Raw genomic sequence first — 15,609 nt, 5'->3', positions numbered from 1 at the left:
TATTTCACCCCTTTATTTCAAGCAATAAGATGATTCGCGAATATATTTTTTTACTCTTATAAATTTTTCAGATTCATAAGAATTTGTTTATTAAATTTTATATTGACCACATCAGTGTTTAAATAGGAAGAAATTCTTAAAAGCAGTGTTTTCGCAGATGGTGGTATTTTGGGCAACTGTATGAGTTGTTATGATTTGCTGTTTGATTAGAAGTAAGCATACTTTTAGGAAATTTTATGAAGTCAAAAACTTCTTTGATAGTCATAACAGGGTATTACTTAGTTTAAAGTGATTAGCAGTTGCACCAGAAAGAAAAAAATGGGGTTTCACACATTTTGTTAACTTTTACTCGAATTTCAGGAAACATGTACTCTCTGTTAAAAACACGCTTTAAATATTAAAAAATGCATTTGAATAATGACTGTTAATTGCTCTGCTAAAAGTTTAAATTGTTTGCATATATGAATTAAGTATATAAAAGTCATATAATGCAATCAGGCTGAAATCTTCAAAAATATGCACTTATTCGTCCTTGGCCTTGGATCTCGATTTGACGGCAATTGCACCGTACGATTTTTTTACGACCGGGCAAAACAGATAGTACAGATGTGTAGCTTTAAAATTATATATAATTTAGCTGTGTGTTAGGTAGGTGCATTAAAAATTAAATTCTATGGTTGAAGTCACTCGCCTATAACTAGTATCTTAATATTTGAATGCAGCATGAAAGTAACTGTTTTATATTTTAACTATTCTCCACACTCTGCTCATGTGAGGAAATCAAATAGTGCTTTTAAAATATTATGCAATTTTATTTAATGGTGAACTGCATGAAATTTTAATAACGTTTTAACTGTACAAAATCTTATCACAAGGAAAGAAGAATTTTTGCTAGCTTAAAATATGAGCTAACTTTTAGACATTTGAACCGTTACTCTATAAACATTTTAACATTCCTGTATTATAACCCAAGGATATGGATGTATATATGTTGCACATGCTTTGCACTAGAGTGATGTAAAACAAATTTACAGATCTAACATTGTTGGGTTGATGTTTAGACCAACAATGTTAGATCTGTTAATTTGCTTTCGCAAATTTTTGGTTCTTCCCTTGTCGGGATTCGAACCCATGCTACTGTGATATCGTGACACCAAATCGTCTGCACTGCAGCCGTCCCGCTAGACCACACCACCACCTGAGCTCTCATAAAAAGAGCTTTCGGTGGGCATGTGTTACCTTTCACCGTCAGTTTTAATCTAGCGGCGTACTACAGTACATGATATATAAGGCATGAAGATGTTATTGTTACAGATCAGCTAAATTATCTATAGTAAAGGATCCTACAAATTAATGTAATATACAGTCACAGAAAATAATTATATTCATAAGTACGTCTGAGTCAGTGACAACTCTACAACAGATGTATCCATCGGATCGCCATCAATGATGGTGATTTATGGCTGTGTAAATAATGTATATACAACTCGTCTAAACATCAACCCAACAATGTTAGATCTGTTAATTTGCTTTCGCAAATGTTTGGTTCTTCCCTCGCCGGGATTCGAACCCATGCTACTGTGATATCGTGACACCAAATCGCCTGCACTGCAGCCGTCCCGCTAGACCACACGACCACCTGAGCTCTCATAAAAAGAGCTTTCGGTGGGCATGTGTTACCTTTCCACGTCAGTTTTAATCTAGCGGCGTACTACAGTACATGATATATAAGGTATGAGCATAAGGTGTGAGCCAAGGCTCCGTGTTGAAGGCCGTACTTTAACCTATAATGGTTTAATTTTTGAATTGTTGTTTGGATGGAGAGTTGTCTCATTGGCACTCACACCACATCTTCCTATATCTATGAAGATGTTATTGTTACAGGGGTTCGAATCCCGGCGAGGGAAGAACCAAAAATTTGCGAAAGCAAATTAACAGATCTAACATTGTTGGGTTGATGTTTAGACGAGTTGTATATACATTATGTACACAGCCATGTATCACCATCATTGATGGCGATCCGATGGATACATCTGTTGTAGAGTTGTCACTGACTCAGACGTACTTATGAATATAATTATTTTCTGTGACTGTATATTACATTAATTTGTAGGATCCTTTACTATAGATAATTTAGCTGATCTGTAACAATAACATCTTCATGCCTTATATATCATGTACCCTCGTTTTAAATTTTTTTGCAGTTTTTTTAATATTCAAAATTAAAAGTCCATAAATGTTCTCTACAATGACCAGCAGTCCTTCAACTTTCAATTGATACCAACGATACCTAAATATTCTACATAATTTGAAAGTTAAACTTATGCGTAGGAACTATTTTGTGTTAAATATATACTACGTCTGGTATGTGCTTTCTGGCAAGGCCTGAATAAGTGGTGTTACACCTATAGCAGGTACTTGTTGAATGTCCTATTGTGATATTATAGGTTCTTGTTGTGTGTTCTTCATTTATAACAGGTACTTTTTGGATGTCTTACAGTTAAAGTAGTAGGTACTAGTTGAATGTCATCTAGTTTTATTATATGACTATAAATTTTCTGTTTTTTCATTGGCTAAAAGCATAGGAAATCCTCTTTGATAAAACATTATATTCACCGCGGCAAAAATCACGAGAGGTTAATATAAGATTTGGAACAGCGTCCGTGTACCTAAATATAGAAACGGGGAATTCTTGTTAGCTATTTAAGGGATGTATAAATAAAATGGTTTTTAATTGAACGACCGAATAAATATCAACCAATCAGCGCTCTCGACATAAAATCGTTGCGATCTCACAGACGACAGTTACATGTTTCCGGCAACAAAGTATGGCTGGAGCAGCAGAAGTAGCTACTGAAAAACGCTTTTCATCGTTAAATAATGAGAAAATTAAGAAGATTTTGATAGAAAAGGATTCTAAAAATACTCGCCGATCAACAGATTCTAGCGTGAGGACATTTAAATCTTATTTACGAGAGAAAAATCTACCTGAAGATTTCGAGAATTTGCCAAATCTAAAAATATTAAAATGACACTGAGAACTAAAGAGTCATATAATAAAGCAATTGTTGACTTTTGATATCAGTTGATACAATGATTTATCAACCCCAGAGGTGTGATATTCACCTCGGCCGTTGGCCTTGGTGAATAACACATCTCTGGGGTTGATAAATCATTGTATCGTATCAACCTCATCAAAAGTCAATAATTGTATAATATCAGGTATTTGTTGATTGTCCTATAATTATAGCAGGTACTTGTTGAATATCCTACAGTTATAGTAGTAGGTACTAGTTGAAAGTCATCTAGTTATATCAGGTATTTGTTGATTGTCCTATAATTATAGCAGGTACTTATACGTTTTTTGATTGAGTTAAGTCTGCCAATTGATATTTTATTGTATGTTTTTCTATGTTGTGATGTTATGCTATTGTTTCAGAAAAAGGGAGAAGGTTTGGATCCATTAAAACGTTTAATCCCGCTGCAAATGTTTGCACCTGTCCTAAGTCAGGAATCTGATGTACAGTAGTTGTCGTTTGTTTATGTAATATATACGTGTTTCTCGTTTCTCGTTTTGTTTATATAGATTAGACCGTTGGTTTTCCCGTTTGAATGGTTTTACACTAGTAATTTTGGGGCCCTTTATAGCTTGTTGTTCTGTGTGAGCCAAGGCTCCGTGTTGAAGGCCGTACTTTAACCTATAATGGTTTACTTTTTAAATTGTTATTTGGATGGAGAGTTGTCTCATTGGCACTTACACCACATCTTCCTATATCTACTTGTTGAATATCCTATTGGGATAGTAAGTTTTTGTTGAATGTTCTTCAGATATAGCAGGTACATGTTGAATGTCCTATAGTTATAGCATGCACTTGTAGAATGTTCTATAGCTTTAATATGTAATTGATAAATATCCGATTGGTATAGAATGTTCTTGTTGAATTGTCCTTCAGTTATAGAGGGTACTTGTTGAATGCCCTATAGTTATAACAGTAGGTACTTGTTGAATGTCCTACAGTTATAGTAATAGGTACTTGTTGCATGTCATCTAGTTATATCAGGTAATTGTTGGATGTCCTATTGCTATAACAGGTTCTTGTTGAATATTCTATAGCTATAATTGGTATCTGATGAATATCCTTTTGGTATAGAAGGTTCTTGTTGAATCTCCTACAGATATAACAGATAGTTATTGAATATCCTTTTGGGATAGTTAGTTCTTGTTGAATGTTCTTCAGATATAGCAGGTACTTGTTGGATGTCATATAGTTATAGCATGTACTTGTTGAATGTTCTATATCTGTAATAGTTAATTATTTAATATCATATTGGTATAGAAGGTTCTTGTTGAATCTCCTTCAGTTATAGAGGGTACTTGTTGAATGTCCTACAGTTATAGAAGGTATTTGTTGAATGTCATAAAGTTATAGAGGAACTTGTTGAATGTCCTTTAGTTATAGTGGTAGGTCCTTTTTAGCTCACCTGGCCCGGAGGGCCAAGTGAGCTTTTCTCATCACTTGGCGTCCGTCGTCCGGCGTTAACTTTTACAAAAATCTTCTCCTCTGAAACTACTGGGCCAAATTTAACCAAACTTGGCCACAATCATCATTGGGGTATCTAGTTTGAAAAATGTGTCCGGTGACCCGTAAAACCAATCAAGATGGCCGCTATGTCTAAAAATAGAACATAGGGGTAAAATGCAGTTTTAGGCTTATAACTCCAAAACCAAAGCATTTAGAGCAAATCTGACGATGGGTAAAATTGTTTGTCAGGTCAAGATCTATCTGCCCTTACATTTTCAGATAAATCGGACAACCCATTGTTAGGTTGCTGCCCTTGAATTGGTTATTTTAAGGAAATTTTGCTGTTTTTGGTTATTATCTTGAATATTATTATAGATAGATTTAGACTGTAAATAGTAATAATGTTCAGCAAAGTAAGATTTACAAATAAGTCAACATGATCAAAATGAACATGGTCAAATTAAAGCAAACTTGGCCACAATCATCATTGGGGTATCTTGTTTAAAAAATTGATCTGGTGACCGGGCCAATCAACCAAGATGGCCGCCATGGCTGAACATAGAACATAGGGATAGAAATGCAGTTTTTGGCTTATAACTCTGAAACCAAAGCATTCAAAGCAAATCTGTCAAAAGGTTAATTTGTCTATTAGGTCATAATCTATCTGCCCTGAATTTTTCAGACAAATCAGACAACCTCTTGTTGGATTGCTGCCACCAAATTAGTAATTTTAAGGAATATTTGCAGTTTTTGGTTATTATCTTGAACATTATTATAGATAGAGATAAACTCTAAACAGCAATACTGTACAGCAAAGTAAGTCCTAAAAATAAGTCAACATGACCAAAAGGGTCAATTGACCCCCTAAGGAGTTATTGCCCTTTATAGTCAATTTTTTGCAATTTTCATAAATTTTGTAAATTTTCACTAACATTTTCCACTTAAACTACTGGGCCAAGGTCATTATAGATAGAGATAATTGTAAGCAGCAAGAACCTTTAGTAAAGTAAGATCTACAAACAAAACAACAAAACACAATTTAGTCATGAATCCATCTGTGTCCTTTGTCTAATATTCACATAGACCAAGGTGAGCGACACAGGCTCTTTAGAGCCTCTAGTTGAATGTCCTATTGGTTTAGCAGGTACTTGTTGAATGTCCTATTCCTATAGCAGGTCAGTGTGGATAGAATATTTGAATGTTTGCCTGTGATTTCTGACAAAAAAAAGTTCTCTTCTTTATTCCCCATTATACTGTTCTATGTTAAACTGTGTAGCACAACGACAGTCTGCCTGTACAAAACACTAACACTTATTAGTGGTTTTTTTTTTTTTTTATCTAATAGTAAGTTTTAATGTTTAAACAATCAAACGACAATCGTGAGTTGTTTGGGGCTATTTTTCAGGTTTTCATGTATTGGGATGCGCGTGTGACTGTCGTATGACTGTCGTGCCATTGTCGTTCGACTGTTGTGCAACTGTGATGCAAGTGGAGACTCTCAGCAAAAGCTCTCGAAACCTGCCAGGCTCCATCCGCATGAATCCAACGAAATCACCAGTAGATTCTCGTTCCAACTCTTGCATCAGTGTACTATAATGCCTAAACATCAGGCGCCGTTCGATCAATGGCTTTAACCCACCAACGTCGGGCGTTCCTATACTGTTCACGGGCTCGCTAACAGGACTGCATTTTGCTCTTGTTGAAGTCTGACAAGGCGCTTATTCAACAGGGTCGAACATAATCGTTATGGCGGAAAAGCCATCCTCTTTAAACGGTAGATGGTATGTTTTTCCAAACAATCATTCCCACCAAATTGTATTCTTCTAAATAAAACGTAAGTATGCTGCACGACGAACGTACCACTGTCGTACGACAGACAATCAATGCTGTACGAAATTTGGTATTCGTGAGACAATCGTGCGACTGTATCACGAGTGTCTTGCGACAGTCGTGAGATTGTCGTACGACAGTCCTGCGACGATTGTTTTATTAAAATGGTTTATGTTGGTACCCACGACAATGTGTTTATCGCACAACAGTCGCACGACTGTGGTAAGACACTCTCACGACAGCCACAAGACATTAATACGACATAATATCGTAGAGCAAAAAAGGTGCATGTCCAATTTTCGTCCCACGACACACGACAGCGCCACGATGCACAAAATATCGTGCAACTGTCGTGCGATTGTCGTACGACGATCACAGATGATTCGCGATTTGGCCAAATTTCATGTCGTGGAGCTGCAAAGATATGTCGTGGGTTCGTTGTGACCATGGCTTTACAGATCATGTGCAGATGTGTGTTATCTGTCAAATTTTTGATTTCACGAAAATTACATTTGCATACATGTAAAAATGAACTAAGCTCAAAGAAACGTACTTTACTAATACACTTACAAAAAAAGCTCAATACAGTAATATAGCAAGAGACTTAATTGGTGCACGCACCAAATGTTTGGGCCGGAAATATGGAGTTTTTTGTGTATAAAAATGCAAATATTATATAAAAAATCTGTATATTGAGTTGACTTTAATCCTCAATTACCAGAACTGGTCCAATCACACCCCTTATGATAATGCTGTAGAATATAACTTCATTGTGCAATTGATGAAATCGAATATCTTTGAAGTGCAGCTAATGAAATGGACTATCATCTAATTCATTTTCAAGACTTGATTTTGAAACACTTGACTATCAAAATTGCATCTACTAACAGAATTCCTGTATTCCTCATCTCAGATATACGTAGTTGTTCAACTCATTTACTCTCATCAATGCATTTATGTCAAGATGATACATTTTTAGGATCCTTGATTCTGACTATTACAGACTATTACTGCCAATATATTTTTTTCTGCACGAGTTGTCTCTCAGATATGGACTCTAACGCAAACTTTAAGCAATCAATCATATGTGAAATATAGGTCAAGATACCCTTATTTTTATCAGGAACCCTTGGTTATTCAAGACGCATCTATGAACAAAATCTCATGAACTAAATACTTCAACAGATTAATGGAGAGCCGTGGTGAAGTGGTTAGTGCATTGGACTACTTACTCAAAGGTTCCTGGTCCGATCACCGTTCCGGGGAGAACATTTCAGGGACTGAATGTTTGGCTCTCCCTTGACACCATTGTATCTTCCTCAGAGAAAACGAATCACTGTAAAATAATTTGAGGAATTGGGGTTATTGGGGATATTCATATGATGAAGACATACTCTTTATATCAGTTTAATTGAGGTCTGCAGCTGGCATGTCAGTATCTGCTAGTAGTATGTTGTCATGTATTTATATAAAAAAAAGAAGATGTGGTATGATTGTCAATGAGACAACTGTCCACAAGAGACCAAAATGACACAGACATTAACAGCTTTAGGTCACCATACGGCCATCAACAATGAGCAAAGCCCATACCACATAGTAATCTTTAAAAGGCCCGATATGACAATGTAAAACAATTCAAACGAGAAAACTAACGGCCTAATTTATATAAAAAATGAACGAAAAACAAATATATAACACATAAACAAACGACAATCACTGAATTACAGGCTCCTGACTTGGGACAGGCACATAAATAATTAATGTGGCGGGGTTAAACATGTTAAACAACGGGATCCCAACCCTCCCCCTAACCTGGGACAGTATAACATAAGAACGAACTATAAAAATCAGTTGAAAAAGGCTGAACTCATCAGATGGACAAAAATACAAGTGGACGTGGCAGGGTACTTGTACATACCGACAACAAAAAGACACTAGGAACAGATCTGAGAGTACTCTCAGTTATCTGACAGCTAGTTCAAAACCACTAACAACTAATTAAAAAAATCATGCATCTAACACTAAACTATCAATCCGTACACATCCAACATCTAATGGATTTAGTGTAAAGATGTCATAAACAGTCAGAGAAAAACATGACCTTGTGCAATGCCAAGTTACAGGTATCGACAGATTGTAGACCCATGTATGTGTATATGTATATAACGTACTAGTAATATTTAGTTTGCTTTTAATTTACTGATAACAAAATAAATATTTATACCAATAAAAACAATATTCAATGATCTTATTATGTATTATTGTCATTTTGTTTATTTTCGTTTGTTACCTTTTCTGACATCGGACTCGGACTTCTCTTAAACCGAGTTTTACTGTGCGAACTGTTATGCGTTTTATTCTACATTGGCTAGAGGTGTAGGGGGAGGTGATATCAGAAAAACATGTTTTACCCCGCTGCATATTTTGCGCCTGTCCCAAGTCAGGAGCATCTGGCTATCGTTTCACACAGAATCGTACGTTCATGTCTATAAAAAGAATCGTTCTTTCAAAACCAGGAAGAGAATTCATACCATCGTATTTTGAAATATCAGGGTTTATTTGGGGTTTAGTATGGGAATTAGGTTTAGTGAGGTAAGCATGGTACATGTCATGTGGTAAGTGTTCAAAATAGTTTTAAGATTTGTTTTTGCTTTAATTTTTTTAGAAGACTGAATTGACTGGCGGTTGGTTTCTTTTTTCATGCGTGGTCTGTTTTTACTATTGTTGAAGAATAATGAAGTCAAATTCATTGGGACTTTTTTTACTAGAAATTATTAGTAATTTTGAATGTTATGTATGAACATGTATAAAATATGTTCAGCATTAAAAATGAATAAAAGCATATATGTCTGCGGTTTTTTTATTTGTTTTTGTATCCGGGGTTTTTAATTTTCCCAAATTTCTTATTCATTTGAATCATGGCTTATTTTGTGTTTGTGTACAGTGGAGTCCTCGGTGTCCGCGCGGCCCGTGATATCGCATTAGCTGATTTTGTCATATCAACACAGTAACATAAACAAAATCGTTCTTGTAATAATTGATTTATTTAAGTCATACTTTATATCAGATTGAAATAATGTTTGCTCTGCATCCTTGGCAGTGTATTTGGTTCAAACTCAGCTGTATTTCGTAGTAAAAAAACCTTTCCAGTTCCTTTATTTAAAATAAGCTATTTTTGGAAGGCATGCGTGAATTCACCGGACATAAGAGGAACTCTCAGGTTTCCCTTATTTTAAAGACCTTTAAACACATCACAAAAAATATAGCGGATGAAACCATACAAACAGAAGATTTTATAAAATAAAAGTATGTTATGAATGTGTTCACACAATATTATTCAATTATTGTTATCAGTTGAATGAAGTAAAGTTACAGGTCTTAGGTGCGCGGATACACCGGACTGTGACGTATATATAACTGCGAAACTTTAATCCCGCTGATGCACACCCCTTTGTCCCAATTTCTTTACGATTGCGCTATGATCGTGAATTCAGTGTTACTAGTACTCTAAAAAGAAATATCAAGCACATAAGAGGGTTGTGGTGTGGTTTTTCTTGTAATCTGTATTTTTTTAATTTGTTATATAATTTTTCTATAATCTTTATCAATTTTGTTCATTATTCTCTATTCTACACATTATTCTCTATTCTTATTTTCTGTTCGAATTTTTTTTTATCTATTTTCTGTAATGTTAGCCCCTTATAATATCTATTCTATAAACGATCATAAACTTCATGCAGACCTTCATATAGCTTTTTTTTCAATTACGGGATCAGTCAGCAATTTGTTTCTAATCATTAATGTTGAAATAATAAATCGATGCATTTACAAGAATCGGTTAATGCATAGTACACCAAAAACGGGAGTGAAATCAGGTGCTTCGGAAGGGTAAGCATTTCCTGCACCGTATACGGTTCCCGTCGTGTTATTTCTTTGTTCAGTTAGGTAATGATGGAAGAATGTCAGATATGAATTCTGACACACTTTTGACATAATGGACAATCAGCTCATGATGGCGACCGTAAAAATTCTAGAGTGATGACCTTAAATTGATTGATTCATAGCCCTGTCTAAGAAACGTTTGAGAAAACAGTATTCCTCGATCAACAAAATCAACATACTTTGAGCTAGCTCTAGAGTAACGTACCAATTAAGACACATACACTCCATTATGCTGGTGCCGCTTTGATGTTGCTACACACTTGAAAATGGAAAGTTGACTATAAGACTGAGGAAAATAATTTATTTTGCCTTTGGTACAATGCAGAGTGCACGAAGCGAAGTCTCTAATAATAAAAAAACACGGGCGCACATATCGACCAGTTAGGATTAAAAATACTCTTAATTCTGAATACCATAGAGTCTAACGGTTTATTCTATTAAACATAACATGTCCTATCTTTCCCCTCCCCCCCTTGTTTAGTTCATCTGACATAGCCATGTGGCGTCCGTTGTCGTCCGTCGTCTGTCGTCGTAAACTATTTCAAGAATCTTCTCCTCTGAAACTACTAGGCCAAATACTTCCAAACTTTAACTGAATGTTCCTTAGGGTAAGTATCTAGTTCATAAATTATATCCGAAGTTTTGATCTATCAACAAACATGGTCGCCATTGCTAAAAATAGAGCCAAAATGTTTTTGGCTTATATCTAAAAAACGAAAGCATTTAGAGCAAATCTGACGGGGTAAGAATGTTCATTAGGTCAAGATTTATCAGCCCTGAAATTTTCAGATGAATCAAACAACCCATTGTTTGGTTGCTACCACTTAATTAGTAATTTTAAGGAAATTTTGCATTTTTTGGTCATTATCTTGAATATTATTATAGATATTATAAACTGTAAACAGCAAAAATGATCAGCAAAGTAAGATCTACAAATAAGGTAAATGACCAAAATTATCAATTGACCCCTTAAGGGGTTATTGTCCTTTAATGACAATTTTTCACAATTTGTTCATCATATTTGCTAACTTTAAAAAATCTTCTCCTCTAAAACTACTCAACCAAATTAAACCAAACTTCAACTGAATGATCAGTAGGGTGTATACAATAAAGTTTGTGTTTTATTTTCTATTTCGTAAAAAAAAAACATGGCCGTCATGGCTAAAAATAGAACACAGATTAAAATGCAGTTTTTGGCTTATATCTCAAAAACACCAGCATTTAGAGCAAATAAGACAAGAAGTTAAAGTATTTATTAGGTCAAGGTCTACCTGTCCTGAAATTTTCAGCCGAATCGGGTAACTGGTTTTGCAGGTATAATGCCCCTGAATTGATGATTTTAAAGAAATTTTGCAGTTTTGATTATTATCTTGAATATTATTATAGATACAGATAAACTGTAAACAGCAAAAATGATCAGCAAAGTAAGATCTACAAATAAGTTAATATGACCAAAATTGTCAATTGACCCCTTAAGGGGTTATTGTCCTTTAATGACAATTTTTCACAATTTGTTCATCATATTTGCTAACTTTAAAAAATCTTCTCCTCTAAAACTACTCAACCAAATTCAACCAAACTTCAACTGAATGATGCCCCTGAATTGATGATTTTAAAGAAATTTTGCAGTTTTTGATTGTTATCTTGGATATTATTATAGATACAGATAAACTGTTTATAGCAAAAATGTTAAGCAAAGTAAGATCTACAAATAAGTCAATTTGACCAAAATTGTCAATTGACCCCTTAAGGAGTTATTGCCCTTTAAAGACTTTTTTCACAATTTGTTCATCATGTTGACTTACTTTAAAAAATCTTCTCCTTTGAAACTGCTGTATCAATTTCAGCCAAACTTAGGCTGAATGAGTTTCAGAGTATCTAGTATAAATTACATATTTTATTTCCTTGTATGTCAAGAAACATAGCTCCTATGGCTAAAATAAAACATAGGAGAAAATGATTTATTTTTTTTTGCTTTTGAAGAAAATAGGACGATTCAAAGAACATTTAAATAAATTGAAAAGCCAAAATAATCATTGATGAGAGATTTAACAAAAAAAAATTAAGGTGAGCGATTCAGGCTCTTGAGAGCCTCTTGTTTGTATTGACTGGTGTAGCTAAAAATTGTACTGCCTGATACTCTCCCGTCACGAAGAAAAGCCATCGCTGAAGTGGTCGTCAGTTTCGAATGTATAATTACGCATCATATTAGGATTTTTGCACATCATATATTAAGTACATTTACATATCATATAAGTGCATTTGCGCATTATATAAGTACATTAGCACATCATATAAGGATATTTGCACATCAAATAAGGATCTTTTGCACATCATATAAGGATCTTAGCACATCATATAAGTATATTTGCACATCATATAAGTACATTTACACATCATATAAGGATACTTTCACATCATATGAGAATGATTGCACATCATATAAGTTTGTTTGCACATCGTACAAGTATATTTGCACATCATATAAGTATGTTTGCACATCATATAAGAATATTTGCACATCATATAAGGATGTTTGGACACCATATAAAGATACTTGCACATCGTATAAGGATATTTGCACGTCATATAAAGGTGTTTGCACATCATATAATGACAAGTGCACATCATAATAAAAATAGTTATAACAAAACAGTTCTGGTGTTCCATAGTTTTCAGTGTATAAATTTTACTGTTATATTTGTCAGCATTTCGGTCTTATTCTTGCAAAAGTAAGTGCTTTTTGCAATTGCTCGAATCCGAAAGGCTTACTTTGATTAATAAATCTATAAATTGTCAAACCACCTTGTATACTAAGTGTAAAATGATTACGTTATATATGAATGTATATATTTCTATTATAAAACCAAATATATAGAACTCAAGGTCGTTTCGTCTATAAACACGCATACAATATACTTGTAACAAAACGTATCTGATAATAAATAAGCTCATCATAAATACCAGGATTAAAATTTTATATATACGCCAGACGCGCGTTTCATCTACAAAATACTCATCAGTGACGCTCATACAAAAAATGTTAAAAAGGCCAAATAAAATACGAAGTTGAAGAGCATTGAGGACCGAAAATTCCTAAAAGTTATGCCAAATACAGCTAAGGTAATCTATTCCTGAGGTAGAAAAGCCTTAGTATTTAAAAAATTCAAAGTTTTATTAACAGTAAATTTATAATTATGAACATATCAATGATAACTCAATTCAACACAGTCAGAAGTTCTGACTACTGGGCTGGTGATACCCTCGGGGAAACAAATCTCCACCTGAGCGTTCTACATGTAGAGAACAGTGTAGAGTATATGGGCGTTTTTCAATAAAAGCGTAACTTTCAGACCTAAAAAAATGGTAAATCAACTTGTCTAAAATTTAATTTCAAGAGTTATTTTGAATACCTCTATTATAGACCTGTTTGTAAACAAAAAGTGCAATCTTAAATATTCTTTAAAATGATATTATTTGTGTACTGTTTCGTAGGGGACTTTTCAGTCGGAAACCAGGTTGAAATAGAACAAAAGAATCGAAGCTCTTTGTTAGAGAAGGCGATAAATGTTTACTGCATTGTTAACTATAGTGACAAAATTTTTAAAAGTCAATAGAAACAAACAAAATTGCAATTTTCTTCTCAATAACGAGTTTTCAATTTATCTAGTACATAGTTAAGCAGAATATTAGATATCAAGTCGACGACATGGGTATCTTTTAAGTTGGATGAAGAAAATGCATATCCTTCGATTTCTTTGAAAAAATTACCACGGACGGAAAACATATCAATCTGTTAGTTCAGTAATTTTCGAGTCTGTCCTTCCATTATGTGACTGAAGAAAAAATTCCAAAAAAAATAGTAACAATTGTATCGAAAAGAGAAAATCGAGGGCACCTCAGGGCGTGTTTGAGTTCAGTATTTTGTCTTGATATCGTACAAAGTAAGAATATTTCATACATCGTCTTGCTTCAGATGCTATCATTTTTATATATTAAAGCCACAGGTTGACTTTATAACACGAAAAATCACAGTACTAAAAGATGAAATATATGGGTCAAGTGAAACACCTATCTAATGAACACAAAAACAGTGAAGGTGTGTTCGAAAAGCTATTTTTTTACTGAAAGTACTTGACGACAGTCTTTCAAGTTGGATGATTAAAATGCATATCTTCGAAAAATTCTTATTTTGTGTGTGTGATAACTAGGGTTTATAGTCTTCATACACTAAAAAAAATATAGTCTGCCCTTTCACGAAGTTTTAAATTGATTTTTTTTTAAATGTTTATGAACTTTCGAAAATTCCAGCTGACAACCAATCGGACAAATTCCAGCTGACAACCAATTGGACAATAGTTTTAAGTTGAATCAATGCAGACAAGATTATTAACTGATGCTCATTAGCTAGTTGATACATTTGTCTTTTAAAATACAACTGACATATAAGGATCGTAATGGTGCAATGTGGATAAATTTATCAGTTTCCAAGAGCAAAATTGGTAGCGTGTCATCCCTACAATGGCTTCCATTTCTACGATTGTGAAAATGAACTGGCGTAATAGGGAGATAATTTTGACGAAGTAGATTCCTGACTGTTTTGTTCCCTAAGAAACTTCTTCTAAACACACATATTTCTGGCAAATTTAAATGTTTCCTATAGACATTCCAGTTTGTTTACTTTAAATACTAGAAAAATCTCATTTTTTTCTGAATTGGAAAACCATTTTTATCGATAAAGATTAGACAATACTTCACAGATGAAGGTACAACTCATGTTACGTAGTCACAATGGACATTTTGATGCGTTTCGTAGCGGACAAAAATTTCGTAGTTGACATCAACCCTATTATATGTTAATAAAAACATAATAAAAATTACATGAAACTAACCCTTGTTATTTGTTTTGAACGAATATTAATGAAAAATGAGTAAAAAAAGACTGCATGGAGGGGTAGTGTCCACTACGAAACGTTTTTCTCCCATACTTGTTTCGTAGGGGACTGTTTCGTAGGGGACGTATTCGCATGTTTTATTTTTTTCCCCACAATTTCTATATTGCAATAGTAACTGGTGATACCCTCGGGGAAACAAATCTCCATCTGAGCGTTCTACATGTAGAGAACAGTGTGGAGTGTATATCATCGAGAATATCAAATGAATTAAGAGATTGTACTTTGACTTTCTGAAAACAGTACATACATTTATCTTAAATATATTCTTTAATTTCAATAAAATCAAGACAATCTCTTTCTTCTTTTCAAATGTTTACGTTTCTTCATCTATCAATATACATGTCATAACAAGAATGTGT

The sequence above is a fragment of the Mytilus trossulus genome, chromosome 3 (assembly GCF_036588685.1).
Source record: "Mytilus trossulus isolate FHL-02 chromosome 3, PNRI_Mtr1.1.1.hap1, whole genome shotgun sequence".
NCBI lineage: Eukaryota > Metazoa > Mollusca > Bivalvia > Mytilida > Mytilidae > Mytilus > Mytilus trossulus.
Note: the sequence above shows the minus strand (reverse complement) of the source record.